Source organism: Coenobita brevimanus, chromosome 93 (assembly GCF_032717465.1).
Source record: "Coenobita brevimanus isolate Jiangsu-jjx chromosome 93, ASM3271746v2, whole genome shotgun sequence".
In the NCBI taxonomy this organism is placed as follows: domain Eukaryota; kingdom Metazoa; phylum Arthropoda; class Malacostraca; order Decapoda; family Coenobitidae; genus Coenobita; species Coenobita brevimanus.
This window is the reverse complement of record NC_137046.1, coordinates 21,454,668-21,460,682: the sequence shown is the minus strand read 5'-3', so window position 1 is coordinate 21,460,682 and position 6,015 is coordinate 21,454,668.

Genomic DNA, 6,015 nt, shown 5'->3' with positions numbered 1-6,015 from the left:
AAACTAGATGGACCTAAACACCTGAAGTGACCCCTGTCTTTACCTGTGAATCGATTTCATCCTACGTATTACCTCATTTTGCATTGTTAGATTTTATTTTTCCCGAGACAGAATTTTGTCTCCATCAGAATCGTTTTCTGAATATTGGAAACAATTAGGAGTGATTCCAAGCTAACAGATTACTTTTGTAGAAGATGCATATTTACTGTTCTCGCACTAAGTAATGCTTTATATAAGATCACTCAAGTATAATACCAGTAGTTTTGTTTTATTCCTAAAGCGGATGCTTTAACCGTTGCAAAAAACTTGATCATTTTTTTATAAATCTGATACCACTACTAATGAAAAATGCCACAAATGACAATCTCAACGAAAAAATACAGACAACCACCATTCATTATTACAGTTCATTCCGTGTTCCTTCAAACTGCTCTATATCTACGGAAATAAGGAGTATGGTAATTCAATATAATTCGGTATTGCTATAGTGTTTATTCATTCTCGTATAATATAAATATTACTTTCCACTATGTATCACAGTTTTGAGAAATTTCACCTAAGGATATGTGGCTAATGGTATAAAACGAACCTTCATAATGTGCAAGTTTCTCTTTTTTTTTAGTTTCAGTGAGATAAATAAGATTACTCATTGGATGTTTCTCGCTTGTTTAGGTGACCCCAAGATCAGTTCACAATTATTCTTAAATTCCTCAGATGCCAGCTCTCTTTATGTGTCAGTCGATTTTTTGTTATATGTTTTCTGTGATTTTTTTCATCCTCAAAAATGTCTTTAAATTTTGGAAATAATTGGAAGAGTTTCGCAATCAGTTTTGAGTACATATTAAGTTGCATGGTTTGCGATTTCGACAAAAAATAATTTGATACAGCCATCACTCCTGTAAAATAGTTTTGAACAGCTCCAAAGTGAATGCCATCAGCTGCATCTAGTTCCCAATTTGTATTATGTTTTATACGTGGTCACCTATAAAACAATATACTTGAGTGATATATATACTCGTGCCACATGATTTTTCTTTTAGACCCATCATGAACAATAAAGCAACGGATATGAGGAACCAAGTAATGTCTATCTCAGTACGGCTAGGTATTTTTCTTATACATTTGAATCTCCAGATACAGTTCATTCAGTGTTCCGTAAACCTACATTACATTTTTGTAGTTGTCATGCACTATATCTCTAATGAGATGAGCCATAATGTTACAAATGATAATGAATTATATATCTCGACAATGCGATTGAGTCTATACTTTCTGGACTAAATTTTAAGGTGAGTCATAGAACCATTAATATTCCTTCTCACGAGGTATCACAGTTTTGGATTCTAACAAGAAATATCATCAGTCGGGGATTGTAACTTAAGAAATGTGGCTTATGGATGATACAAACCTCCATAATGTGCGATTATTTTTTTTCTTTACATTTCAGTTAGGAGGATCGATGTAATTTTCATGTGGTTTTACTGAAGATGAAAAGAATACTCATTCGTAGTTTCTCGTTTGTATTTAAAACTTATTTTTCTTATACACCTCAGATGACAGCTCTCTTTACTGTAATTTTATCATCTTCAGAAAAATCTGAGTTTTAGATATAATTGCATTTGTCGAAGGTGCATATTTAGCGATTTCTAAAAAAAAAAAAAAAAAAAATACTGCTATCACGCCAGTAAAACCGCTATCAAGGTCAATTGTGTCAACCGTAACTAATACACTAATTTCCCTACCTTTTATAAGTGATGTCACGATTAATATGAATATAAAAAAAAGTCTATGGACTCATTGGAAATTAAAAACACATTCTCAGTTCGGTAGACACAAGAGTTAAGCTTGACTTACTTTTTCCTACTAATAAATATCTTATAATTAATATCTTAACAATTTTGTTGTAAACGATTAATTGCCCTTCATAGTGATTTTACGTTGGTAAATATGGGTACCATCACACGAACCGTTATAGTGAAAATAATTATATTTGACCAGGAGGCTAAAGATGCCATTTTAAAGCCTTAGTTATAGAGAACAAATTATATCCGTATTATCCCTAAATTTCTAAATTGTTTCTATGTCTCTAACAAAGCGCTCAAATGACAGCTTTATTTACCAGTGAATCGATTTCATCTTACGTATTACCTCATATAGTTTTTTTTTTTTTTTTTCAAAGAGAACATTCTCTCCCCCATGAACATTTTATGAATTTTAGTAATTACGAATGATTCCTAGATAGTTTAAAGTGCTTTTGTTGAAAATGCATATTTAGTGTTCTCGTCCTAAGTAATGCGTTTTTAAAGATCAGTTAAGTATAATAGTTTTTGATTTACTTCTAAACAGGATGCTTTTACCATAACAAAAAAAGGCCATTTTTTTTGTCTATCTATCTATTGCCAGACGTCTCAATCCCGTTTGGGGTGGCCACAAACAAATCGCCTCCAAGTCGCCCTGTCCCACGCCATTTCACTGCCCTGCTCCCAACTCACACCCTTCTCTCTCATATACCTCTCCACCCCATCCCTCCATCTCATCCTCGGCCTCCCCCTCCCTCTTCCCCCCTCCACCTCACTCACATACACTCTCTTCCAGTCTTTCACCCTCCATCTTCTCCACATGGCCAAACCACCTCAGTGTGTTCCTCATAACGCTTCCTATCACATCCACAACGCTCCTTTATAAGCCTGTCTCCATGTGACTCCACAGGCTCCTCTAAAATAACTCATTTCCACTGCTCTCACTCTTGACTTGTGTCCTTCCAACAACGTCTAAGCTTCACTTCCATACGTTAGAGTTGGTATCACAATACTGTCATGTAGTAACTTTTTCACTTCCATGCTCACTTCCCTGTTTCTTATCACTGCTTTCAAAGAACCAGCAACCTTTCTTCCCTGCTGTACCCTTTCAAGCACTTCACCCTCCAAACCTCCATCCTTACTCAACACACTACCCAAGTACTTAAACGTACATTTTCCAATTCCTCACCATCCAACCTCGCTCTACATTCACTGACCACCTCTCTCAAAGACCATCACTTTACTCTTCCCTACATTCACAGTTAGATTCCGTTTCTTAAACACTCTCTCAAACTCATCCACCAAGCCTTGCAGCTCCCCTTCGTCTTCACTCAACAACACAGTATCATCTGCAAACAACAATACAGGGAGTTTCCAAACACTATCCTCTCTCACCAGGGCCACTCCAACATCCCCTACCCTACCTTGTACCTCTTTTATTACCCCATCCATGTACAGATTGAACAACCATGGAGACATGACACATCCCTGTTTCAACCCAAGTTTCAAAGAGAAAAATTCACAGTTCACCATCCACAAGCATTGCAGCCTTCGCACCATCGTACATACTCTTCACAGCATTCAACAACTTCCGATCTACTCCATATATTCTTAACACTTTCCACAATCCCTGTCTATCCACCCTGTCATATGCTTTCTCCAAATCCATGAAAGCCGCATACAACTTCTTTCCCTTCTCTAGAAACTTTTCCACTAAAGATCTACACAACCTCTTCCCTTCCTAAAGCCTCCCTGTTCTTCTCCAACTAATTTCTCTGTTCTTTCTCTAACTCTGTCAATAAGTATCCTACCATACACTTTTCCTATTATACTAAGACAAATGCCCCTCTGATTACCAAACACTTCTTTTTCCCCTTTTCCTTTGTACAAGGGAAAAATTATACCTGACTTCCAATCCTCCGGGACTCTACCTTCCTCCCAGGCCAATCTGCACATCTTCCACATCCATTCTACTACTATCTCTCCCCCATGCTTCAGCATTTCACCACACACTCCATCAATTCCTGGGGCTTTCCCCAATTTAACTTTCTTCATTGCTTCCACAACTTCTATCCTACTGATTTCTTCCTGTCTTCTCACCTCCTTCCTTCTCCCAGCCATTCCCCAGGCACTTATACTCGCATTACTTCCATCCTCTATGATCAACAATTCCTTAAAGTGTTCTCTCCATCTGCTCACTTTTTCTCCCTTCTCCACTAGTAATCTACCATTTTTATCTTTCACTCCCCTGCTAACTTCACTTCCACCCTGTCTTACTCTTTCACCTCTTTCCACAATATTTTCTTAGTCCCTCCACTTTATACTCAAATTCCTTCCAAATTCCTCATCCACTCTCTTCTTACTCTTTCTTACTAATCTTTTCACCTCTTTCTTTCTACATATAACTCTTCCGCCTCTCAACTTCTTCCACGCCCCTATTTCTCATCCATTCATTGTATGCTTTCTTCTTTTGTGCCACAGCCTGTCTCACCTCTTCAGCCCACCACGCTGTTCCTTGCACCCCCCTCCATCTTCCTTCCACACACCACATCACATGCTGCACATATTTCTTCTGTAAATATCCTACACACCTTCCACGTCTCCCATCTGCTCCAATTCATATTTGCCCAATCGTTCCTCCACTTCTCTCTTATACTCTGCCTTTTTCTCATCCTCTTGCAACCTTTCCACTCTACTTGCAACTACTCCTTCCTCTCGTCTTTCCCTTCTTCTATTCCTCCATCTTACTTGAATCCTAATTCTGGCCACCACCAAGTAGTGGTCAGAAAGTCCACTCCTCCAACCTCTATAAGCTCTTCCATCCATTACACATCTTCGCATTCTTTCATCCACACACACATAATCAATCATTGCCTTCCTTTCATTCAGTTCATCACCCACCCTTCTCATACTCGCCATGTATACCTGTGGATCATTTTATGCCTGAAGAGGATATTGGCTATCACCAACCCTCTCCCAGCACAAATGTCCACTAACGCACTCCCATTCTCATCTATCAGCAGGCACACCCCACTCACCAACTATTCCATCCACCTTCACATTCCGAACTTTGCTATTCATATGACCGATCAAAAACACTCATTCCTTCCAAACTTTTCCATGCACATTTCTACATTTGTCCAGAACTCTTCTTTCTTCTAGCACGATTTTGCGTTGGCGCATACACACACACAATCGCCCACATTTGTATTCCAACTTTCAACTTTACCCACACAATTCTTGACCCAACTGATCAATACTGTCTTATGCTCTTCTTCCATCTTTTACTCAACTATACATTCCCCTTCCTTTGCCCTCTCATTCTCACCTACTCCTGGACATATACCCCTTCCTTACTCCCATTCTCTCACACTTTCTCCTCCCCATTTTGTTTCGGTTATTCCACATACATCAACTTTCGCACCCTCAAGCACCTGGACAATCTCTCTTTCACCTCAACATTCGCTCCCCTTACATTCCACGTTCCGATAACTATGTTCTTTGTCCGGTCCTTGGTCGTCATCGTTTGGTCAGTCCTTTTCCGAGGCTTATTGTTTGTTTTTTTAGTTGTTTTCGGGGGAGGGGCACTAACCCTCCGCCAACTCTTTTAGCTGCCTTTTACGACAAGCAGGGATACTGGGTGAGTATTCTTGAAAAAGCCCCCTAACCCCAGGGTAGGGAAAATTATGTCGACCGTAACTGTTGTATCTGTCGAACAGCAATATCTGTGTTTCTAATTTCAATGAGTCTATGGGCTTTTTTTTTATATTCATCTTAATCGTGACATCATTTATCAAAAGGTAGGGCTTTGGGTTTAGTTAAATAACATTTTAGTGGTGAGATAGCTGTATATCATTTTTTTTTTTTTTTAGAAATCGTTAAATATGCAACTTCGACAATTGTACTGAAAATGAATTGTTAAACATCCAATTATATCTAAAACTCACCTGTCTCTGGATGAAAAAATTACAGTAGAGAGGTCATGTGAGGTGTTTAAGAAAAATAAGTTTTAATTAACAAAGGAGAAACTACGAAGGTATTTTTTTTATCTTCAGTAGAAGCACATGAAAATTACATCGATCCTCCTCACTGAGTGTAAAGAAAAATATTCGCACGTTTTGAAGTTTCGTATCACCCGCGTAAGCCACATTTAAGTTGCAATCCCAGACTGTGATACCTGGTTTATGACAAATTTTATTCGAGAAAGTATAAACGC